Source organism: Hippopotamus amphibius, chromosome 6 (genome assembly GCF_030028045.1).
Source record: "Hippopotamus amphibius kiboko isolate mHipAmp2 chromosome 6, mHipAmp2.hap2, whole genome shotgun sequence".
In the NCBI taxonomy this organism is placed as follows: Eukaryota; Metazoa; Chordata; class Mammalia; order Artiodactyla; family Hippopotamidae; genus Hippopotamus; species Hippopotamus amphibius.
In genome coordinates, this window is record NC_080191.1 from 94,183,825 (window position 1) to 94,210,546 (window position 26,722).

Consider the following 26,722-nt stretch of genomic DNA (forward strand, 5'->3'; position numbering starts at 1 on the left):
GTTTCATGGCTGAGCAGTATTCCATGCTCTATGTGTACCATCTCTTCACTTTCCATTCATCTGGGGATGGACATTGTGTTTTTACTATCAAGACTTGGCTGTTGTCAATAGGTGGCTAGTGCCAGCTGGGGAGCCCGTGTCTCTCTAAAGTACACATGGCTCTGCAAACGCTTCCAAAACACTGCAGAGGAAACAACACTCCCAAACTCATTGTACGAAGCCATCCACCTGATCCCCAAACCAGACAAAGATACTACAAGAAAAGAAAACTGGAGAGCAATATCACCGATGAACTTAGATGCAAAAATCCTCAACAAGATACTAGCCAACAGACTCCAACATGACGTTAAAAGGATCACACACCATGACACTGTGTTTTTACTTTCAAGTCTTGGCTCTTGTCAATAGGTGTGCAGGGGTCGCTGGCCAGCCTGGGTCTCCCCAATTGATACTTTACTGTGCAAAGACAGCCAGGAGGTGGATTGCCACCTCATGTGGCCGGCTCTCTGGTTTTGTTTTTCTTTGGCAGGAATCTCTTGATTGTTTTCAGTGGTGCCTGTTACCAGGGTGCAATACCACCAGTGGCTTAGGAGGCTTCCCTTTTCTCCAGGCCCTCTCCCAAAGGTATTGCTTCCAGACGTATTGACACTGGCAATCCTAACAGCTGCCAGGTGAAACCGCAAAGGCGTTTCAATTTCCATTTCTCCCATTCGCATGGTCGTGGAGCATATTTCCTGGGCCTTTCTTAGAAAACAACACAAAGGAAAACAAAACACGCATGGTGAATTCAATTTAGCTCTTGAAACCGCCTGTTGCAAGTCGATCCTGTTTTGGGCTCTTTTCCAGTGCCTATCCCCAGGACATTTTTGCAGCGGGGGTGTCAATTACAACCCCGCTGGCCTTTTGAACAGGAAGGGCTGCTGAGCTCCCTTTGGAACGTTGTAGTTACAGGACGCGGCCACAAGGCGGCAGCATTTTCCCACAGCTGGTCGGATTCCCCAGGAACGCAGACCTTGCGCACATGCGTGTTCTTCGAATATGAATTAGAGTGGAACGTGTCCGGACAGACACCTAAGGGCTTGTGTCTCACTCCTTCTCCCACTTATCCTTCCCACTCTCGATTCATCTCACCCCTTGCAAACCCCTCCTGATGAGGGTGTTGTCGGAGGCAAGTGGGGTTACTCTAAGGAAGGAGGTGAATGCGGGAACCCCACCAGCAGGACACCTGGACACCAGGTGATGTTTGAACGCTGTTGTGCATGTCGGACCACCATCCTCTGGCTGCAGTGGGCTTGGCTTAGCTTCAGGAGGGCACACCTACATCTAGAGAGACTGCTGCCAACCGGAGGGGACCAGGCACCACAGGTCCAAAGGGGTTAATTCTCTGGTGCGCCCCCCCCCCGCCCCGACCTGCCTCACTGTGAACACACTCCAACTTTGGTGCCCAAGCCTGCTCACGCTCCAGGGAAGTGACACCCACACACCTCTCTGAGGCCTGAGAGGAACGTACTGGACCTCGATCATTTTGGTTTTTATAGAGTTTCTAATTTCTGTCCGTGTCTAGTGAATTTACAATGCTGTATTGACTTTCGCTGTGCAGCACCTTGATTCAGTTCTCCGTGTATGTATATATATACATATCCATTCTCTTTCGCATTCTCTTCCCACGTAGCTTACTCCAGGGTGGTGCCAACCTCTCCCTGTGCTTTGTAGTAGGTGGTTGTGGATCGTCTGCTTTATACATATTAGAATGCATGTGTTAATCCCACCCTCCTCATTCAACCCACCTCCGCATGCCTTTGCCCTCTCGAAACCCTGTACTTGCGTTCTAAATCTGTGACGCTGTTTTTGCTTTCTACTTTCCTGGTATCGACTTTGAGATGCCACCTATACGTGCTGTCGTTGGAATTTTCTCTTTCTCTGTTGGACGTCCCATGCTGACTACAGGGAACTCCGGATCTATCGAAGATGCTGGAAATGGCAGGATTTTATTCTGTTTCATGGCTGAGCAGTATTCCATGCTCTATGTGTACCATCTCTTCACTTTCCATTCATCTGGGGATGGACATTGTGTTTTTACTTTCAAGACTTGGCTGTTGTCAATAGGTGGCTAGTGACAGCTGGGACGCCCGTGTCTCTCTAAAGTACACATGGTTCTTTAAGCGCTTCCAAAACACTGCAGAGGAAAGAACACTCCCAAACTCATTGTACGAAGCCATCCACCTGATCCCCAAACCAGACAAAGATACTACAAGAAAAGAAAACTGGAGAGCAATATCACCGATGAACTTAGATGCAAAAATCCTCAACAAGATACTAGCCAACAGACTCCAACATGACATTAAAAGGATCACACACCATGACACTGTGTTTTTACTTTCAAGCCTTGGCTCTTGTCAATAGGTGTGCAGGGGTCGCTGGCCTGCCCGGGTCTCCCCAAATGATACTTTACTGTGCAAAGACAGCCAGGAGGTGGATTGCCACATCATGTGGCCGGCTCTCTGGTTTTGTTTTGTTTTTGGCAGGAATCTCTTGATTGTTTTCAGTGGTGCCTTTTACCAGGGCTCAATACCACCAGTGGCTAAGGAGGCTTCCCTTTTCTCCAGGCCCTCTCCCGAAGGTATCGCTTCCAGACGTATTGACACTGGCAATCCTAACGGCTGCCAGGTGAAACCGCAAAGGCGTTTCAATTTCCATTTCTCCCATTCGCATGGGCGTGGAGCATATTTTCTGGGCCTTTCTTAGAAACCAACACAAAGGGAAACAAAACACGCATGGTGAATTCCACTTACCTCTTGAAACCGCCTGTTGCCAATCAATCCTGTTTCGGGCTCTTTTCCAGTGCCTATCCCCAGGACATTTTTGCAGCGGGGGTGTCAATTACAACCCCGCTGGCCTTTTGAACAGGAAGGGCCGCTGAACTCCCTTTGGAATGTTGTAGTTACTGGAGGAGGCCACAAGGCAGCAGCATTTTCCCACAGCTGTTCGGATTCCCCAGGAACGCAGACCTTGCGCACACGCGTGTTCTTGGAATATGAATTAGAGAGGAACGTGTCCGGACAGACACCTAAGGGCTTGTGTCTCACTCCTTCTCCCACTTACCCTTCCCACTCTCGATTCATCACACCCCCTGCAAACCCCTCCTGAAGAGTGTGTTGTCGGAGGCAAGTGGGATGACTCTAAGGAAGGAGGTGAATGGTGGGAACCCCACCTACTGGAGACCTGGACACCAGGTGATGCTTGAACACTGTTGTGCATGTCGGACCACCATCCTCTGGCTGCAGTGGGCTTGGCTTAGCTGCAGGAGGGCACACCTACATCTACAGAGACTGCTGCCAACAAGAAGGGACCAGGCACCACAGGTCCAAAGGGGTTAATTCGCTGGTGCGACCCACTCCCACGCAGACCTGCCTCACTGTGACCACACTCCAACTTTGGTGCCCAAGCCTGCTCACGCTCCAGGGAAGTGACACCCGCGCATCTCTCTGAGGCCTGAGAGGAACATACTGGATCTCGATCATTTTGCTTTTTATAGAGATTCTAATTTCTGTTCATGTCTAGTGAATTTACAATGCTGTTGACTTTCGCTGTGCAGCACCTTGATTCAGTTCTCCGTGTATGTATATATATACACATCCATTCTCTTTCGCATTCTCTTCCCACGTAGCTTAGTCCAGGGTGGTGCCGACCGCTCCCTGTGCTTTGTAGAAGGTGGTTGTGGATCGTCTGCGTAATACATATTAGAATGCATGTGTTAATCCCACCCTCCTCATTCAACCCACCTCCGCATGCCTTTGCCCTCTCGAAACCCTGTACTTGCGTTCTAAATCTGTGACTCTGTTTGTGCTTTCTACTTTCCTGGTATCGACTTTGAGATGCCACCTATACGTGCTATCGTTGGAATTTTCTCTTTCTCTGTTGGACGTCCCATGCTGAGTACAGGGAACTCCGGATCTATCGAAGATGCTGGAAATGGCAGGATTTTATTCTGTTTCATGGCTGAGCAGTATTCCATGCTCTATGTGTACCATCTCTTCACTTTCCATTCATCTGGGGATGGACATTGTGTTTTTACTTTCAAGACTTGGCTGTTGTCAATAGGTGGCTAGTGACAGCTGGGGCACCCGTGTCTCTCTAAAGTACACATGGTTCTGCAAACGCTTCCAAAACACTGCAGAGGAAAGAACACTCCCAAACTCATTGTACGAAGCCATCCACCTGATCCCCAAACCAGACAAAGATACTACAAGAAAAGAAAACTGGAGAGCAATATCACCGATGAACTTAGATGCAAAAATCCTCAACAAGATACTAGCCAACAGTCTCCAACATGACATTAAAAGGATCACACACCATGACACTGTGTTTTTACTTTCAAGCCTTGGCTCTTGTCAATAGGTGTGCAGGGGTCGCTGGCCTGCCCTGGTCTCCCCAAATGATACTTTACTGTGCAAAGACAGCCAGGAGGTGGATTGCCACATCATGTGGCCGGCTCTCTGGTTTTGTTTTGTTTTTGGCAGGAATCTCTTGATTGTTTTCAGTGGTGCCTGTTACCAGGGTGCAATACCACCAGTGGCTTAGGAGGCTTCCCTTTTCTCCAGGCCCTCTCCCGAAGGTATTGCTTCCAGACGTATTGACACTGGCAATCCTAACGGCTGCCAGGTGAAACCGCGAAGGCGTTTCAATTTCCATTTCTCCCATTCGCATGGGCGTGGAGCATATTTCCTGGGCCTTTCTTAGAAACCAACACAAAGGGAAACAAAACACGCATGGTGAATTCAACTTACCTCTTGAAACCGCCTGTTGCCAATCAATCCTGTTTCGGGCTCTTTTCCAGTGCCTATCCCCAGGACATTTTTGCAGCGGGGGTGTCAATTACAACCCCGCTGGCCTTTTGAACAGGAAGGGCCGCTGAGCTCCCTTTGGAACGTTGTAGTTACAGGAGGCGGCCACAAGGCGGCAGCATTTTCCCACAGCTGGTCGGATTCCCCAGGAACGCAGACCTTGCGCACACGCGTGTTCTTGGAATATGAATTAGAGAGGAACGTATCCGGACAGGCACCTAAGGGCTTGTGTCTCACTCCTTCTCCCAATTACCCTTCCCACTCTCGATTCATCACACCCCCTGCAAACCCCTCCTGAAGAGTGTGTTGTCGGAGGCAAGTGGGGTGACTCTAAGGAAGGAGGTGAATGGCGGGAACCCCACCAGCAGGAGACCTGGACACCAGGTGATGTTTGAACACTGTTGTGCATGTCGGACCACCATCCTCTGGCTGCAGTGGGCTTGGCTTAGCTGCAGGAGGGCACACCTACATCTACAGAGACTGCTGCCAACCAGAAGGGACCAGGCACCACAGGTCCAAAGGGGTTAATTCGCTGGTGCGACCCACTCCCGCGCCGACCTGCCTCACTGTGACCACACTCCAACTTTGGTGCCCAAGCCTGCTCACGCTCCAGGGAAGTGACACCCGCACATCTCTCTGAGGCCTGAGAGGAACATACTGGATCTCGATCATTTTGCTTTTTATAGAAATTCTAATTTCTGTCCATGTCTAGTGAATTTACAATGCTGTTGACTTTCGCTGTGCAGCACCTTGATTCAGTTCTCCGTGTATGTATATATATACACATCCATTCTCTTTCGCATTCTCTTCCCACATAGCTTAGTCCAGGGTGGTGCCGACCGCTCCCTGTGCTTTGTAGAAGGTGGTTGTGGATCGTCTGCTTAATACATATTAGAATGCATGTGCTAATCCCACCCTCCTCATTCAACCCACCTCCGCATGCCTTTGCCCTCTCGAAACCCTGTACTTGCGTTCTAAATCTGTGACTCTGTTTGTGCTTTCTACTTTCCTGGTATCGACTTTGAGATGCCACCTATACGTGCTATCGTTGGAATTTTCTCTTTCTCTGTTGGACGTCCCATGCTGAGTACAGGGAACTCTGGATCTATCGAAGAGGCTGGAAATGGCAGGATATTATTCTGTTTCATGGCTGAGCAGTATTCCATGCTCTATGTGTAGCATCTCTTCACTTTCCATTCATCTGGGGATGGACATTGTGTTTTTACTTTCAAGACTTGGCTGTTGTCAATAGGTGGCTAGTGACAGCTGGGGCACCCGTGTCTCTCTAAAGTACACATGGTTCTGCAAATGCTTCCAAAACACTGCAGAGGAAAGAACACTCCCAAACTCATTGTACGAAGCCATCCACCTGATCCCCAAACCAGACAAAGATACTACAAGAAAGGAAAACTGGAGAGCAATATCACCGATGAACTTAGATGCAAAAATCCTCAACAAGATACTAGCCAACAGACTCCAACATGACATTAAAAGGATCACAAACCATGACACTGTGTTTTTACTTTCAAGTCTTGGCTCTTGTCAATAAGTGTGCAGGGGTCGCTGGCCTGCCCGGGTCTCCCCAAATGATACTTTACTGTGCAAAGACAGCCAGGAGGTGGATTGCCACATCATGTGGCCGGCTCTCTGGTTTTGTTTTGTTTTTGGCAGGAATCTCTTGATTGTTTTCAGTGGTGCCTGTTACCAGGGCGCAATACCACCAGTGGCTTAGGAGGCTTCCCTTTTCTCCAGGCCCTCTCCCGAAGGTATTGCTTCCAGACGTATTGACACTGGCAATCCTAACGGCTGCCAGGTGAAACCGCGAAGGCGTTTCAATTTCCATTTCTCCCATTCGCATGGGCGTGGAGCATATTTCCTGGGCCTTTCTTAGAAACCAACACAAAGGGAAACAAAACACGCATGGTGAATTCAACTTACCTCTTGAAACCGCCTGTTGCCAATCAATCCTGTTTCGGGCTCTTTTCCAGTGCCTATCCCCAGGACATTTTTGCAGCGGGGGTGTCAATTACAACCCTGCTGGCCTTTTGAACAGGAAGGGCCGCTGAGCTCCCTTTGGAACGTTGTAGTTACAGGAGGCGGCCACAAGGCGGCGGCATTTTCCCACAGCTGGTCGGATTCCCCAGGAACGCAGACCTTGCGCACACGCGTGTTCTTGGAATATGAATTAGAGAGGAATGTGTCCGGACAGACACCTAAGGGCTTGTGTCTCACTCCTTCTCCCACTTACCCTTCCCACTCTCGATTCATCACACCCCCTGCAAACCCCTCCTGAAGAGTGTGTTGTCGGAGGCAAGTGGGGTGACTCTAAGGAAGGAGGTGAATGGCGGGAACCCCACCAGCAGGAGACCTGGACACCAGGTGATGTTTGAACACTGTTGTGCATGTCGGACCACCATCCTCTGGCTGCAGTGGGCTTGGCTTAGCTGCAGGAGGGCACACCTACATCTACAGAGACTGCTGCCAACCAGAAGGGACCAGGCACCACAGGTCCAAAGGGGTTAATTCACTGGTGCGACCCACTCCCGCGCCGACCTGCCTCACTGTGACCACACTCCAACTTTGGTGCCCAAGCCTGCTCACACTCCAGGGAAGTGACACCCGCGCATCTCTCTGAGGCCTGAGAGGAACATACTGGATCTTGATCATTTTGCTTTTTATAGAGATTCTAATTTCTGTCCATGTCTAGTGAATTTACAATGCTGTTGACTTTCGCTGTGCAGCACCTTGACTCAGATCTCCGTGTATGTATATATATACACATCCATTCTCTTTCGCATTCTCTTCCCACGTAGCTTAGTCCAGGGTGGTGCCGACCGCTCCCTGTGCTTTGTAGAAGGTGGTTGTGGATCGTCTGCTTAATACATATTAGAATGCATGTGCTAATCCCACCCTCCTCATTCAACCCACCTCCGCATGCCTTTGCCCTCTCGAAACCCTGTACTTGCGTTCTAAATCTGTGACTCTGTTTGTGCTTTCTACTTTCCTGGTATCGACTTTGAGATGCCACCTATACGTGCTATCGTTGGAATTTTCTCTTTCTCTGTTGGACGTCCCATGCTGAGTACAGGGAACTCTGGATCTATCGAAGAGGCTGGAAATGGCAGGATATTATTCTGTTTCATGGCTGAGCAGTATTCCATGCTCTATGTGTACCATCTCTTCACTTTCCATTCATCTGGGGATGGACATTGTGTTTTTACTTTCAAGACTTGGCTGTTGTCAATAGGTGGCTAGTGACAGCTGGGGCACCCGTGTCTCTCTAAAGTACACATGGTTCTGCAAACGCTTCCAAAACACTGCAGAGGAAAGAACACTCCCAAACTCATTGTACGAAGCCATCCACCTGATCCCCAAACCAGACAAAGATACTACAAGAAAGGAAAACTGGAGAGCAATATCACCGATGAACTTAGATGCAAAAATCCTCAACAAGATACTAGCCAACAGACTCCAACATGACATTAAAAGGATCACAAACCATGACACTGTGTTTTTACTTTCAAGTCTTGGCTCTTGTCAATAAGTGTGCAGGGGTCGCTGGCCTGCCCGGGTCTCCCCAAATGATACTTTACTGTGCAAAGACAGCCAGGAGGTGGATTGCCACATCATGTGGCCGGCTCTCTGGTTTTGTTTTGTTTTTGGCAGGAATCTCTTGATTGTTTTCAGTGGTGCCTGTTACCAGGGCGCAATACCACCAGTGGCTTAGGAGGCTTCCCTTTTCTCCAGGCCCTCTCCCGAAGGTATTGCTTCCAGACGTATTGACACTGGCAATCCTAACGGCTGCCAGGTGAAACCGCGAAGGCGTTTCAATTTCCATTTCTCCCATTCGCATGGGCGTGGAGCATATTTCCTGGGCCTTTCTTAGAAACCAACACAAAGGGAAACAAAACACGCATGGTGAATTCAACTTACCTCTTGAAACCGCCTGTTGCCAATCAATCCTGTTTCGGGCTCTTTTCCAGTGCCTATCCCCAGGACATTTTTGCAGCGGGGGTGTCAATTACAACCCTGCTGGCCTTTTGAACAGGAAGGGCCGCTGAGCTCCCTTTGGAACGTTGTAGTTACAGGAGGCGGCCACAAGGCGGCGGCATTTTCCCACAGCTGGTCGGATTCCCCAGGAACGCAGACCTTGCGCACACGCGTGTTCTTGGAATATGAATTAGAGAGGAATGTGTCCGGACAGACACCTAAGGGCTTGTGTCTCACTCCTTCTCCCACTTACCCTTCCCACTCTCGATTCATCACACCCCCTGCAAACCCCTCCTGAAGAGTGTGTTGTCGGAGGCAAGTGGGGTGACTCTAAGGAAGGAGGTGAATGGCGGGAACCCCACCAGCAGGAGACCTGGACACCAGGTGATGTTTGAACACTGTTGTGCATGTCGGACCACCATCCTCTGGCTGCAGTGGGCTTGGCTTAGCTGCAGGAGGGCACACCTACATCTACAGAGACTGCTGCCAACCAGAAGGGACCAGGCACCACAGGTCCAAAGGGGTTAATTCACTGGTGCGACCCACTCCCGCGCCGACCTGCCTCACTGTGACCACACTCCAACTTTGGTGCCCAAGCCTGCTCACACTCCAGGGAAGTGACACCCGCGCATCTCTCTGAGGCCTGAGAGGAACATACTGGATCTTGATCATTTTGCTTTTTATAGAGATTCTAATTTCTGTCCATGTCTAGTGAATTTACAATGCTGTTGACTTTCGCTGTGCAGCACCTTGACTCAGATCTCCGTGTATGTATATATATACACATCCATTCTCTTTCGCATTCTCTTCCCACGTAGCTTAGTCCAGGGTGGTGCCGACCGCTCCCTGTGCTTTGTAGAAGGTGGTTGTGGATCGTCTGCTTAATACATATTAGAATGCATGTGCTAATCCCACCCTCCTCATTCAACCCACCTCCGCATGCCTTTGCCCTCTCGAAACCCTGTACTTGCGTTCTAAATCTGTGACTCTGTTTGTGCTTTCTACTTTCCTGGTATCGACTTTGAGATGCCACCTATACGTGCTATCGTTGGAATTTTCTCTTTCTCTGTTGGACGTCCCATGCTGAGTACAGGGAACTCTGGATCTATCGAAGAGGCTGGAAATGGCAGGATATTATTCTGTTTCATGGCTGAGCAGTATTCCATGCTCTATGTGTACCATCTCTTCACTTTCCATTCATCTGGGGATGGACATTGTGTTTTTACTTTCAAGACTTGGCTGTTGTCAATAGGTGGCTAGTGACAGCTGGGGCACCCGTGTCTCTCTAAAGTACACATGGTTCTGCAAACGCTTCCAAAACACTGCAGAGGAAAGAACACTCCCAAACTCATTGTACGAAGCCATCCACCTGATCCCCAAACCAGACAAAGATACTACAAGAAAGGAAAACTGGAGAGCAATATCACCGATGAACTTAGATGCAAAAATCCTCAACAAGATACTAGCCAACAGACTCCAACATGACATTAAAAGGATCACAAACCATGACACTGTGTTTTTACTTTCAAGTCTTGGCTCTTGTCAATAAGTGTGCAGGGGTCGCTGGCCTGCCCGGGTCTCCCCAAATGATACTTTACTGTGCAAAGACAGCCAGGAGGTGGATTGCCACATCATGTGGCCGGCTCTCTGGTTTTGTTTTGTTTTTGGCAGGAATCTCTTGATTGTTTTCAGTGGTGCCTGTTACCAGGGCGCAATACCACCAGTGGCTTAGGAGGCTTCCCTTTTCTCCAGGCCCTCTCCCGAAGGTATTGCTTCCAGACGTATTGACACTGGCAATCCTAACGGCTGCCAGGTGAAACCGCGAAGGCGTTTCAATTTCCATTTCTCCCATTCGCATGGGCGTGGAGCATATTTCCTGGGCCTTTCTTAGAAACCAACACAAAGGGAAACAAAACACGCATGGTGAATTCAACTTACCTCTTGAAACCGCCTGTTGCCAATCAATCCTGTTTCGGGCTCTTTTCCAGTGCCTATCCCCAGGACATTTTTGCAGCGGGGGTGTCAATTACAACCCTGCTGGCCTTTTGAACAGGAAGGGCCGCTGAGCTCCCTTTGGAACGTTGTAGTTACAGGAGGCGGCCACAAGGCGGCGGCATTTTCCCACAGCTGGTCGGATTCCCCAGGAACGCAGACCTTGCGCACACGCGTGTTCTTGGAATATGAATTAGAGAGGAACGTGTCCGGACAGACACCTAAGGGCTTGTGTCTCACTCCTTCTCCCACTTACCCTTCCCACTCTCGATTCATCACACCCCCTGCAAACCCCTCCTGAAGAGTGTGTTGTCGGAGGCAAGTGGGGTGACTCTAAGGAAGGAGGTGAATGGCGGGAACCCCACCAGCAGGAGACCTGGACACCAGGTGATGTTTGAACACTGTTGTGCATGTCGGACCACCATCCTCTGGCTGCAGTGGGCTTGGCTTAGCTGCAGGAGGGCACACCTACATCTACAGAGACTGCTGCCAACCAGAAGGGACCAGGCACCACAGGTCCAAAGGGGTTAATTCACTGGTGCGACCCACTCCCGCGCCGACCTGCCTCACTGTGACCACACTCCAACTTTGGTGCCCAAGCCTGCTCACACTCCAGGGAAGTGACACCCGCGCATCTCTCTGAGGCCTGAGAGGAACATACTGGATCTTGATCATTTTGCTTTTTATAGAGATTCTAATTTCTGTCCATGTCTAGTGAATTTACAATGCTGTTGACTTTCGCTGTGCAGCACCTTGACTCAGATCTCCGTGTATGTATATATATACACATCCATTCTCTTTCGCATTCTCTTCCCACGTAGCTTAGTCCAGGGTGGTGCCGACCGCTCCCTGTGCTTTGTAGAAGGTGGTTGTGGATCGTCTGCTTAATACATATTAGAATGCATGTGCTAATCCCACCCTCCTCATTCAACCCACCTCCGCATGCCTTTGCCCTCTCGAAACCCTGTACTTGCGTTCTAAATCTGTGACTCTGTTTGTGCTTTCTACTTTCCTGGTATCGACTTTGAGATGCCACCTATACGTGCTATCGTTGGAATTTTCTCTTTCTCTGTTGGACGTCCCATGCTGAGTACAGGGAACTCTGGATCTATCGAAGAGGCTGGAAATGGCAGGATATTATTCTGTTTCATGGCTGAGCAGTATTCCATGCTCTATGTGTACCATCTCTTCACTTTCCATTCATCTGGGGATGGACATTGTGTTTTTACTTTCAAGACTTGGCTGTTGTCAATAGGTGGCTAGTGACAGCTGGGGCACCCGTGTCTCTCTAAAGTACACATGGTTCTGCAAACGCTTCCAAAACACTGCAGAGGAAAGAACACTCCCAAACTCATTGTACGAAGCCATCCACCTGATCCCCAAACCAGACAAAGATACTACAAGAAAGGAAAACTGGAGAGCAATATCACCGATGAACTTAGATGCAAAAATCCTCAACAAGATACTAGCCAACAGACTCCAACATGACATTAAAAGGATCACAAACCATGACACTGTGTTTTTACTTTCAAGTCTTGGCTCTTGTCAATAAGTGTGCAGGGGTCGCTGGCCTGCCCGGGTCTCCCCAAATGATACTTTACTGTGCAAAGACAGCCAGGAGGTGGATTGCCACATCATGTGGCCGGCTCTCTGGTTTTGTTTTGTTTTTGGCAGGAATCTCTTGATTGTTTTCAGTGGTGCCTGTTACCAGGGCGCAATACCACCAGTGGCTTAGGAGGCTTCCCTTTTCTCCAGGCCCTCTCCCGAAGGTATTGCTTCCAGACGTATTGACACTGGCAATCCTAACGGCTGCCAGGTGAAACCGCGAAGGCGTTTCAATTTCCATTTCTCCCATTCGCATGGGCGTGGAGCATATTTCCTGGGCCTTTCTTAGAAACCAACACAAAGGGAAACAAAACACGCATGGTGAATTCAACTTACCTCTTGAAACCGCCTGTTGCCAATCAATCCTGTTTCGGGCTCTTTTCCAGTGCCTATCCCCAGGACATTTTTGCAGCGGGGGTGTCAATTACAACCCTGCTGGCCTTTTGAACAGGAAGGGCCGCTGAGCTCCCTTTGGAACGTTGTAGTTACAGGAGGCGGCCACAAGGCGGCGGCATTTTCCCACAGCTGGTCGGATTCCCCAGGAACGCAGACCTTGCGCACACGCGTGTTCTTGGAATATGAATTAGAGAGGAATGTGTCCGGACAGACACCTAAGGGCTTGTGTCTCACTCCTTCTCCCACTTACCCTTCCCACTCTCGATTCATCACACCCCCTGCAAACCCCTCCTGAAGAGTGTGTTGTCGGAGGCAAGTGGGGTGACTCTAAGGAAGGAGGTGAATGGCGGGAACCCCACCAGCAGGAGACCTGGACACCAGGTGATGTTTGAACACTGTTGTGCATGTCGGACCACCATCCTCTGGCTGCAGTGGGCTTGGCTTAGCTGCAGGAGGGCACACCTACATCTACAGAGACTGCTGCCAACCAGAAGGGACCAGGCACCACAGGTCCAAAGGGGTTAATTCACTGGTGCGACCCACTCCCGCGCCGACCTGCCTCACTGTGACCACACTCCAACTTTGGTGCCCAAGCCTGCTCACACTCCAGGGAAGTGACACCCGCGCATCTCTCTGAGGCCTGAGAGGAACATACTGGATCTTGATCATTTTGCTTTTTATAGAGATTCTAATTTCTGTCCATGTCTAGTGAATTTACAATGCTGTTGACTTTCGCTGTGCAGCACCTTGACTCAGATCTCCGTGTATGTATATATATACACATCCATTCTCTTTCGCATTCTCTTCCCACGTAGCTTAGTCCAGGGTGGTGCCGACCGCTCCCTGTGCTTTGTAGAAGGTGGTTGTGGATCGTCTGCTTAATACATATTAGAATGCATGTGCTAATCCCACCCTCCTCATTCAACCCACCTCCGCATGCCTTTGCCCTCTCGAAACCCTGTACTTGCGTTCTAAATCTGTGACTCTGTTTGTGCTTTCTACTTTCCTGGTATCGACTTTGAGATGCCACCTATACGTGCTATCGTTGGAATTTTCTCTTTCTCTGTTGGACGTCCCATGCTGAGTACAGGGAACTCTGGATCTATCGAAGAGGCTGGAAATGGCAGGATATTATTCTGTTTCATGGCTGAGCAGTATTCCTTGCTCTATGTGTAGCATCTCTTCACTTTCCATTCATCTGGGGATGGACATTGTGTTTTTACTTTCAAGACTTGGCTGTTGTCAATAGGTGGCTAGTGACAGCTGGGGCACCCGTGTCTCTCTAAAGTACACATGGTTCTGCAAACGCTTCCAAAACACTGCAGAGGAAAGAACACTCCCAAACTCATTGTACGAAGCCATCCACCTGATCCCCAAACCAGACAAAGATACTACAAGAAAGGAAAACTGGAGAGCAATATCACCGATGAACTTAGATGCAAAAATCCTCAACAAGATACTAGCCAACAGACTCCAACATGACATTAAAAGGATCACAAACCATGACACTGTGTTTTTACTTTCAAGTCTTGGCTCTTGTCAATAAGTGTGCAGGGGTCGCTGGCCTGCCCGGGTCTCCCCAAATGATACTTTACTGTGCAAAGACAGCCAGGAGGTGGATTGCCACATCATGTGGCCGGCTCTCTGGTTTTGTTTTGTTTTTGGCAGGAATCTCTTGATTGTTTTCAGTGGTGCCTGTTACCAGGGCGCAATACCACCAGTGGCTTAGGAGGCTTCCCTTTTCTCCAGGCCCTCTCCCGAAGGTATTGCTTCCAGACGTATTGACACTGGCAATCCTAACGGCTGCCAGGTGAAACCGCGAAGGCGTTTCAATTTCCATTTCTCCCATTCGCATGGGCGTGGAGCATATTTCCTGGGCCTTTCTTAGAAACCAACACAAAGGGAAACAAAACACGCATGGTGAATTCAACTTACCTCTTGAAACCGCCTGTTGCCAATCAATCCTGTTTCGGGCTCTTTTCCAGTGCCTATCCCCAGGACATTTTTGCAGCGGGGGTGTCAATTACAACCCTGCTGGCCTTTTGAACAGGAAGGGCCGCTGAGCTCCCTTTGGAACGTTGTAGTTACAGGAGGCGGCCACAAGGCGGCGGCATTTTCCCACAGCTGGTCGGATTCCCCAGGAACGCAGACCTTGCGCACACGCGTGTTCTTGGAATATGAATTAGAGAGGAACGTGTCCGGACAGACACCTAAGGGCTTGTGTCTCACTCCTTCTCCCACTTACCCTTCCCACTCTCGATTCATCACACCCCCTGCAAACCCCTCCTGAAGAGTGTGTTGTCGGAGGCAAGTGGGGTGACTCTAAGGAAGGAGGTGAATGGCGGGAACCCCACCAGCAGGAGACCTGGACACCAGGTGATGTTTGAACACTGTTGTGCATGTCGGACCACCATCCTCTGGCTGCAGTGGGCTTGGCTTAGCTGCAGGAGGGCACACCTACATCTACAGAGACTGCTGCCAACCAGAAGGGACCAGGCACCACAGGTCCAAAGGGGTTAATTCACTGGTGCGACCCACTCCCGCGCCGACCTGCCTCACTGTGACCACACTCCAACTTTGGTGCCCAAGCCTGCTCACACTCCAGGGAAGTGACACCCGCGCATCTCTCTGAGGCCTGAGAGGAACATACTGGATCTTGATCATTTTGCTTTTTATAGAGATTCTAATTTCTGTCCATGTCTAGTGAATTTACAATGCTGTTGACTTTCGCTGTGCAGCACCTTGACTCAGATCTCCGTGTATGTATATATATACACATCCATTCTCTTTCGCATTCTCTTCCCACGTAGCTTAGTCCAGGGTGGTGCCGACCGCTCCCTGTGCTTTGTAGAAGGTGGTTGTGGATCGTCTGCTTAATACATATTAGAATGCATGTGCTAATCCCACCCTCCTCATTCAACCCACCTCCGCATGCCTTTGCCCTCTCGAAACCCTGTACTTGCGTTCTAAATCTGTGACTCTGTTTGTGCTTTCTACTTTCCTGGTATCGACTTTGAGATGCCACCTATACGTGCTATCGTTGGAATTTTCTCTTTCTCTGTTGGACGTCCCATGCTGAGTACAGGGAACTCTGGATCTATCGAAGAGGCTGGAAATGGCAGGATATTATTCTGTTTCATGGCTGAGCAGTATTCCATGCTCTATGTGTAGCATCTCTTCACTTTCCATTCATCTGGGGATGGACATTGTGTTTTTACTTTCAAGACTTGGCTGTTGTCATTAGGTGGCTAGTGACAGCTGGGGCACCCGTGTCTCTCTAAAGTACACATGGTTCTGCAAACGCTTCCAAAACACTGCAGAGGAAAGAACACTCCCAAACTCATTGTACGAAGCCATCCACCTGATCCCCAAACCAGACAAAGATACTACAAGAAAGGAAAACTGGAGAGCAATATCACCGATGAACTTAGATGCAAAAATCCTCAACAAGATACTAGCCAACAGACTCCAACATGACATTAAAAGGATCACAAACCATGACACTGTGTTTTTACTTTCAAGTCTTGGCTCTTGTCAATAAGTGTGCAGGGGTCGCTGGCCTGCCCGGGTCTCCCCAAATGATACTTTACTGTGCAAAGACAGCCAGGAGGTGGATTGCCACATCATGTGGCCGGCTCTCTGGTTTTGTTTTGTTTTTGGCAGGAATCTCTTGATTGTTTTCAGTGGTGCCTGTTACCAGGGCGCAATACCACCAGTGGCTTAGGAGGCTTCCCTTTTCTCCAGGCCCTCTCCCGAAGGTATTGCTTCCAGACGTATTGACACTGGCAATCCTAACGGCTGCCAGGTGAAACCGCGAAGGCGTTTCAATTTCCATTTCTCCCATTCGCATGGGCGTGGAGCATATTTCCTGGGCCTTTCTTAGAAACCAACACAAAGGGAAACAAAACACGCATGGTGAATTCAACTTACCTCTTGAAACCGCCTGTTGCCAATCAATCCTGTTTCGGGCTCTTTTCCAGTGCCTATCCCCAGGACATTTTTGCAGCGGGGGTGTCAATTACAACCCCGCTGGCCTTTTGAACAGGAAGGGCCGCTGAGCTCCCTTTGGAACGTTGTAGTTACAGGAGGCGGCCACAAGGCGGCAGCATTTTCCCACAGCTGGTCGGATTCCCCAGGAACGCAGACCTTGCGCACACGCGTGTTCTTGGAATATGAATTAGAGAGGAACGTGTCCGGACAGACACCTAAGGGCTTGTGTCTCACTCCTTCTCCCACTTACCCTTCCCACTCTCGATTCATCACACCCCCTGCAAACCCCTCCTGAAGAGTGTGTTGTCGGAGGCAAGTGGGGTGACTCTAAGGAAGGAGGTGAATGGCGGGAACCCCACCAGCAGGAGACCTGGACACCAGGTGATGTTTGAACACTGTTGTGCATGTCGGACCACCATCCTCTGGCTGCAGTGGGCTTGGCTTAGCTGCAGGAGGGCACACCTACATCTACAGAGACTGCTGCCAACCAGAAGGGACCAGGCACCACAGGTCCAAAGGGGTTAATTCACTGGTGCGACCCACTCCCGCGCCGACCTGCCTCACTGTGACCACACTCCAACTTTGGTGCCCAAGCCTGCTCACACTCCAGGGAAGTGACACCCGCGCATCTCTCTGAGGCCTGAGAGGAACATACTGGATCTTGATCATTTTGCTTTTTATAGAGATTCTAATTTCTGTCCATGTCTAGTGAATTTACAATGCTGTTGACTTTCGCTGTGCAGCACCTTGACTCAGATCTCCGTGTATGTATATATATACACATCCATTCTCTTTCGCATTCTCTTCCCACGTAGCTTAGTCCAGGGTGGTGCCGACCGCTCCCTGTGCTTTGTAGAAGGTGGTTGTGGATCGTCTGCTTAATACATATTAGAATGCATGTGCTAATCCCACCCTCCTCATTCAACCCACCTCCGCATGCCTTTGCCCTCTCGAAACCCTGTACTTGCGTTCTAAATCTGTGACTCTGTTTGTGCTTTCTACTTTCCTGGTATCGACTTTGAGATGCCACCTATACGTGCTATCGTTGGAATTTTCTCTTTCTCTGTTGGACGTCCCATGCTGAGTACAGGGAACTCTGGATCTATCGAAGAGGCTGGAAATGGCAGGATATTATTCTGTTTCATGGCTGAGCAGTATTCCATGCTCTATGTGTAGCATCTCTTCACTTTCCATTCATCTGGGGATGGACATTGTGTTTTTACTTTCAAGACTTGGCTGTTGTCATTAGGTGGCTAGTGACAGCTGGGGCACCCGTGTCTCTCTAAAGTACACATGGTTCTGCAAACGCTTCCAAAACACTGCAGAGGAAAGAACACTCCCAAACTCATTGTACGAAGCCATCCACCTGATCCCCAAACCAGACAAAGATACTACAAGAAAGGAAAACTGGAGAGCAATATCACCGATGAACTTAGATGCAAAAATCCTCAACAAGATACTAGCCAACAGACTCCAACATGACATTAAAAGGATCACAAACCATGACACTGTGTTTTTACTTTCAAGTCTTGGCTCTTGTCAATAAGTGTGCAGGGGTCGCTGGCCTGCCCGGGTCTCCCCAAATGATACTTTACTGTGCAAAGACAGCCAGGAGGTGGATTGCCACATCATGTGGCCGGCTCTCTGGTTTTGTTTTGTTTTTGGCAGGAATCTCTTGATTGTTTTCAGTGGTGCCTGTTACCAGGGCGCAATACCACCAGTGGCTTAGGAGGCTTCCCTTTTCTCCAGGCCCTCTCCCGAAGGTATTGCTTCCAGACGTATTGACACTGGCAATCCTAACGGCTGCCAGGTGAAACCGCGAAGGCGTTTCAATTTCCATTTCTCCCATTCGCATGGGCGTGGAGCATATTTCCTGGGCCTTTCTTAGAAACCAACACAAAGGGAAACAAAACACGCATGGTGAATTCAACTTACCTCTTGAAACCGCCTGTTGCCAATCAATCCTGTTTCGGGCTCTTTTCCAGTGCCTATCCCCAGGACATTTTTGCAGCGGGGGTGTCAATTACAACCCTGCTGGCCTTTTGAACAGGAAGGGCCGCTGAGCTCCCTTTGGAACGTTGTAGTTACAGGAGGCGGCCACAAGGCGGCGGCATTTTCCCACAGCTGGTCGGATTCCCCAGGAACGCAGACCTTGCGCACACGCGTGTTCTTGGAATATGAATTAGAGAGGAACGTGTCCGGACAGACACCTAAGGGCTTGTGTCTCACTCCTTCTCCCACTTACCCTTCCCACTCTCGATTCATCACACCCCCTGCAAACCCCTCCTGAAGAGTGTGTTGTCGGAGGCAAGTGGGGTGACTCTAAGGAAGGAGGTGAATGGCGGGAACCCCACCAGCAGGAGACCTGGACACCAGGTGATGTTTGAACACTGTTGTGCATGTCGGACCACCATCCTCTGGCTGCAGTGGGCTTGGCTTAGCTGCAGGAGGGCACACCTACATCTACAGAGACTGCTGCCAACCAGAAGGGACCAGGCACCACAGGTCCAAAGGGGTTAATTCACTGGTGCGACCCACTCCCGCGCCGACCTGCCTCACTGTGACCACACTCCAACTTTGGTGCCCAAGCCTGCTCACACTCCAGGGAAGTGACACCCGCGCATCTCTCTGAGGCCTGAGAGGAACATACTGGATCTTGATCATTTTGCTTTTTATAGAGATTCTAATTTCTGTCCATGTCTAGTGAATTTACAATGCTGTTGACTTTCGCTGTGCAGCACCTTGACTCAGATCTCCGTGTATGTATATATATACACATCCATTCTCTTTCGCATTCTCTTCCCACGTAGCTTAGTCCAGGGTGGTGCCGACCGCTCCCTGTGCTTTGTAGAAGGTGGTTGTGGATCGTCTGCTTAATACATATTAGAATGCATGTGCTAATCCCACCCTCCTCATTCAACCCACCTCCGCATGCCTTTGCCCTCTCGAAACCCTGTACTTGCGTTCTAAATCTGTGACTCTGTTTGTGCTTTCTACTTTCCTGGTATCGACTTTGAGATGCCACCTATACGTGCTATCGTTGGAATTTTCTCTTTCTCTGTTGGACGTCCCATGCTGAGTACAGGGAACTCTGGATCTATCGAAGAGGCTGGAAATGGCAGGATATTATTCTGTTTCATGGCTGAGCAGTATTCCATGCTCTATGTGTAGCATCTCTTCACTTTCCATTCATCTGGGGATGGACATTGTGTTTTTACTTTCAAGACTTGGCTGTTGTCAATAGGTGGCTAGTGACAGCTGGGGCACCCGTGTCTCTCTAAAGTACACATGGTTCTGCAAACGCTTCCAAAACACTGCAGAGGAAAGAACACTCCCAAACTCATTGTACGAAGCCATCCACCTGATCCCCAAACCAGACAAAGATACTACAAGAAAGGAAAACTGGAGAGCAATATCACCGATGAACTTAGATGCAAAAATCCTCAACAAGATACTAGCCAACAGACTCCAACATGACATTAAAAGGATCACAAACCATGACACTGTGTTTTTACTTTCAAGTCTTGGCTCTTGTCAATAAGTGTGCAGGGGTCGCTGGCCTGCCCGGGTCTCCCCAAATGATACTTTACTGTGCAAAGACAGCCAGGAGGTGGATTGCCACATCATGTGGCCGGCTCTCTGGTTTTGTTTTGTTTTTGGCAGGAATCTCTTGATTGTTTTCAGTGGTGCCTGTTACCAGGGCGCAATACCACCAGTGGCTTAGGAGGCTTCCCTTTTCTCCAGGCCCTCTCCCGAAGGTATTGCTTCCAGACGTATTGACACTGGCAATCCTAACGGCTGCCAGGTGAAACCGCGAAGGCGTTTCAATTTCCATTTCTCCCATTCGCATGGGCGTGGAGCATATTTCCTGGGCCTTTCTTAGAAACCAACACAAAGGGAAACAAAACACGCATGGTGAATTCAACTTACCTCTTGAAACCGCCTGTTGCCAATCAATCCTGTTTCGGGCTCTTTTCCAGTGCCTATCCCCAGGACATTTTTGCAGCGGGGGTGTCAATTACAACCCTGCTGGCCTTTTGAACAGGAAGGGCCGCTGAGCTCCCTTTGGAACGTTGTAGTTACAGGAGGCGGCCACAAGGCGGCGGCATTTTCCCACAGCTGGTCGGATTCCCCAGGAACGCAGACCTTGCGCACACGCGTGTTCTTGGAATATGAATTAGAGAGGAACGTGTCCGGACAGACACCTAAGGGCTTGTGTCTCACTCCTTCTCCCACTTACCCTTCCCACTCTCGATTCATCACACCCCCTGCAAACCCCTCCTGAAGAGTGTGTTGTCGGAGGCAAGTGGGGTGACTCTAAGGAAGGAGGTGAATGGCGGGAACCCCACCAGCAGGAGACCTGGACACCAGGTGATGTTTGAACACTGTTGTGCATGTCGGACCACCATCCTCTGGCTGCAGTGGGCTTGGCTTAGCTGCAGGAGGGCACACCTACATCTACAGAGACTGCTGCCAACCAGAAGGGACCAGGCACCACAGGTCCAAAGGGGTTAATTCACTGGTGCGACCCACTCCCGCGCCGACCTGCCTCACTGTGACCACACTCCAACTTTGGTGCCCAAGCCTGCTCACACTCCAGGGAAGTGACACCCGCGCATCTCTCTGAGGCCTGAGAGGAACATACTGGATCTTGATCATTTTGCTTTTTATAGAGATTCTAATTTCTGTCCATGTCTAGTGAATTTACAATGCTGTTGACTTTCGCTGTGCAGCACCTTGACTCAGATCTCCGTGTATGTATATATATACACATCCATTCTCTTTCGCATTCTCTTCCCACGTAGCTTAGTCCAGGGTGGTGCCGACCGCTCCCTGTGCTTTGTAGAAGGTGGTTGTGGATCGTCTGCTTAATACATATTAGAATGCATGTGCTAATCCCACCCTCCTCATTCAACCCACCTCCGCATGCCTTTGCCCTCTCGAAACCCTGTACTTGTGTTCTAAATCTGTGACTCTGTTTGTGCTTTCTACTTTCCTGGTATCGACTTTGAGATGCCACCTATACGTGCTATCGTTGGAATTTTCTCTTTCTCTGTTGGACGTCCCATGCTGAGTACAGGGAACTCTGGATCTATCGAAGAGGCTGGAAATGGCAGGATATTATTCTGTTTCATGGCTGAGCAGTATTCCATGCTCTATGTGTACCATCTCTTCACTTTCCATTCATCTGGGGATGGACATTGTGTTTTTACTTTCAAGACTTGGCTGTTGTCAATAGGTGGCTAGTGACAGCTGGGGCACCCGTGTCTCTCTAAAGTACACATGGTTCTGCAAACGCTTCCAAAACACTGCAGAGGAAAGAACACTCCCAAACTCATTGTACGAAGCCATCCACCTGATCCCCAAACCAGACAAAGATACTACAAGAAAGGAAAACTGGAGAGCAATATCACCGATGAACTTAGATGCAAAAATCCTCAACAAGATACTAGCCAACAGACTCCAACATGACATTAAAAGGATCACAAACCATGACACTGTGTTTTTACTTTCAAGTCTTGGCTCTTGTCAATAAGTGTGCAGGGGTCGCTGGCCTGCCCGGGTCTCCCCAAATGATACTTTACTGTGCAAAGACAGCCAGGAGGTGGATTGCCACATCATGTGGCCGGCTCTCTGGTTTTGTTTTGTTTTTGGCAGGAATCTCTTGATTGTTTTCAGTGGTGCCTGTTACCAGGGCGCAATACCACCAGTGGCTTAGGAGGCTTCCCTTTTCTCCAGGCCCTCTCCCGAAGGTATTGCTTCCAGACGTATTGACACTGGCAATCCTAACGGCTGCCAGGTGAAACCGCGAAGGCGTTTCAATTTCCATTTCTCCCATTCGCATGGGCGTGGAGCATATTTCCTGGGCCTTTCTTAGAAACCAACACAAAGGGAAACAAAACACGCATGGTGAATTCAACTTACCTCTTGAAACCGCCTGTTGCCAATCAATCCTGTTTCGGGCTCTTTTCCAGTGCCTATCCCCAGGACATTTTTGCAGCGGGGGTGTCAATTACAACCCTGCTGGCCTTTTGAACAGGAAGGGCCGCTGAGCTCCCTTTGGAACGTTGTAGTTACAGGAGGCGGCCACAAGGCGGCGGCATTTTCCCACAGCTGGTCGGATTCCCCAGGAACGCAGACCTTGCGCACACGCGTGTTCTTGGAATATGAATTAGAGAGGAATGTGTCCGGACAGACACCTAAGGGCTTGTGTCTCACTCCTTCTCCCACTTACCCTTCCCACTCTCGATTCATCACACCCCCTGCAAACCCCTCCTGAAGAGTGTGTTGTCGGAGGCAAGTGGGGTGACTCTAAGGAAGGAGGTGAATGGCGGGAACCCCACCAGCAGGAGACCTGGACACCAGGTGATGTTTGAACACTGTTGTGCATGTCGGACCACCATCCTCTGGCTGCAGTGGGCTTGGCTTAGCTGCAGGAGGGCACACCTACATCTACAGAGACTGCTGCCAACCAGAAGGGACCAGGCACCACAGGTCCAAAGGGGTTAATTCACTGGTGCGACCCACTCCCGCGCCGACCTGCCTCACTGTGACCACACTCCAACTTTGGTGCCCAAGCCTGCTCACACTCCAGGGAAGTGACACCCGCGCATCTCTCTGAGGCCTGAGAGGAACATACTGGATCTTGATCATTTTGCTTTTTATAGAGATTCTAATTTCTGTCCATGTCTAGTGAATTTACAATGCTGTTGACTTTCGCTGTGCAGCACCTTGACTCAGATCTCCGTGTATGTATATATATACACATCCATTCTCTTTCGCATTCTCTTCCCACGTAGCTTAGTCCAGGGTGGTGCCGACCGCTCCCTGTGCTTTGTAGAAGGTGGTTGTGGATCGTCTGCTTAATACATATTAGAATGCATGTGCTAATCCCACCCTCCTCATTCAACCCACCTCCGCATGCCTTTGCCCTCTCGAAACCCTGTACTTGCGTTCTAAATCTGTGACTCTGTTTGTGCTTTCTACTTTCCTGGTATCGACTTTGAGATGCCACCTATACGTGCTATCGTTGGAATTTTCTCTTTCTCTGTTGGACGTCCCATGCTGAGTACAGGGAACTCTGGATCTATCGAAGAGGCTGGAAATGGCAGGATATTATTCTGTTTCATGGCTGAGCAGTATTCCATGCTCTATGTGTAGCATCTCTTCACTTTCCATTCATCTGGGGATGGACATTGTGTTTTTACTTTCAAGACTTGGCTGTTGTCATTAGGTGGCTAGTGACAGCTGGGGCACCCGTGTCTCTCTAAAGTACACATGGTTCTGCAAACGCTTCCAAAACACTGCAGAGGAAAGAACACTCCCAAACTCATTGTACGAAGCCATCCACCTGATCCCCAAACCAGACAAAGATACTACAAGAAAGGAAAACTGGAGAGCAATATCACCGATGAACTTAGATGCAAAAATCCTCAACAAGATACTAGCCAACAGACTCCAACATGACATTAAAAGGATCACAAACCATGACACTGTGTTTTTACTTTCAAGTCTTGGCTCTTGTCAATAAGTGTGCAGGGGTCGCTGGCCTGCCCGGGTCTCCCCAAATGATACTTTACTGTGCAAAGACAGCCAGGAGGTGGATTGCCACATCATGTGGCCGGCTCTCTGGTTTTGTTTTGTTTTTGGCAGGAATCTCTTGATTGTTTTCAGTGGTGCCTGTTACCAGGGCGCAATACCACCAGTGGCTTAGGAGGCTTCCCTTTTCTCCAGGCCCTCTCCCGAAGGTATTGCTTCCAGACGTATTGACACTGGCAATCCTAACGGCTGCCAGGTGAAACCGCGAAGGCGTTTCAATTTCCATTTCTCCCATTCGCATGGGCGTGGAGCATATTTCCTGGGCCTTTCTTAGAAACCAACACAAAGGGAAACAAAACACGCATGGTGAATTCAACTTACCTCTTGAAACCGCCTGTTGCCAATCAATCCTGTTTCGGGCTCTTTTCCAGTGCCTATCCCCAGGACATTTTTGCAGCGGGGGTGTCAATTACAACCCCGCTGGCCTTTTGAACAGGAAGGGCCGCTGAGCTCCCTTTGGAACGTTGTAGTTACAGGAGGCGGCCACAAGGCGGCAGCATTTTCCCACAGCTGGTCGGATTCCCCAGGAACGCAGACCTTGCGCACACGCGTGTTCTTGGAATATGAATTAGAGAGGAACGTGTCCGGACAGACACCTAAGGGCTTGTGTCTCACTCCTTCTCCCACTTACCCTTCCCACTCTCGATTCATCACACCCCCTGCAAACCCCTCCTGAAGAGTGTGTTGTCGGAGGCAAGTGGGGTGACTCTAAGGAAGGAGGTGAATGGCGGGAACCCCACCAGCAGGAGACCTGGACACCAGGTGATGTTTGAACACTGTTGTGCATGTCGGACCACCATCCTCTGGCTGCAGTGGGCTTGGCTTAGCTGCAGGAGGGCACACCTACATCTACAGAGACTGCTGCCAACCAGAAGGGACCAGGCACCACAGGTCCAAAGGGGTTAATTCACTGGTGCGACCCACTCCCGCGCCGACCTGCCTCACTGTGACCACACTCCAACTTTGGTGCCCAAGCCTGCTCACACTCCAGGGAAGTGACACCCGCGCATCTCTCTGAGGCCTGAGAGGAACATACTGGATCTTGATCATTTTGCTTTTTATAGAGATTCTAATTTCTGTCCATGTCTAGTGAATTTACAATGCTGTTGACTTTCGCTGTGCAGCACCTTGACTCAGATCTCCGTGTATGTATATATATACACATCCATTCTCTTTCGCATTCTCTTCCCACGTAGCTTAGTCCAGGGTGGTGCCGACCGCTCCCTGTGCTTTGTAGAAGGTGGTTGTGGATCGTCTGCTTAATACATATTAGAATGCATGTGCTAATCCCACCCTCCTCATTCAACCCACCTCCGCATGCCTTTGCCCTCTCGAAACCCTGTACTTGCGTTCTAAATCTGTGACTCTGTTTGTGCTTTCTACTTTCCTGGTATCGACTTTGAGATGCCACCTATACGTGCTATCGTTGGAATTTTCTCTTTCTCTGTTGGACGTCCCATGCTGAGTACAGGGAACTCTGGATCTATCGAAGAGGCTGGAAATGGCAGGATATTATTCTGTTTCATGGCTGAGCAGTATTCCATGCTCTATGTGTAGCATCTCTTCACTTTCCATTCATCTGGGGATGGACATTGTGTTTTTACTTTCAAGACTTGGCTGTTGTCATTAGGTGGCTAGTGACAGCTGGGGCACCCGTGTCTCTCTAAAGTACACATGGTTCTGCAAACGCTTCCAAAACACTGCAGAGGAAAGAACACTCCCAAACTCATTGTACGAAGCCATCCACCTGATCCCCAAACCAGACAAAGATACTACAAGAAAGGAAAACTGGAGAGCAATATCACCGATGAACTTAGATGCAAAAATCCTCAACAAGATACTAGCCAACAGACTCCAACATGACATTAAAAGGATCACAAACCATGACACTGTGTTTTTACTTTCAAGTCTTGGCTCTTGTCAATAAGTGTGCAGGGGTCGCTGGCCTGCCCGGGTCTCCCCAAATGATACTTTACTGTGCAAAGACAGCCAGGAGGTGGATTGCCACATCATGTGGCCGGCTCTCTGGTTTTGTTTTGTTTTTGGCAGGAATCTCTTGATTGTTTTCAGTGGTGCCTGTTACCAGGGCGCAATACCACCAGTGGCTTAGGAGGCTTCCCTTTTCTCCAGGCCCTCTCCCGAAGGTATTGCTTCCAGACGTATTGACACTGGCAATCCTAACGGCTGCCAGGTGAAACCGCGAAGGCGTTTCAATTTCCATTTCTCCCATTCGCATGGGCGTGGAGCATATTTCCTGGGCCTTTCTTAGAAACCAACACAAAGGGAAACAAAACACGCATGGTGAA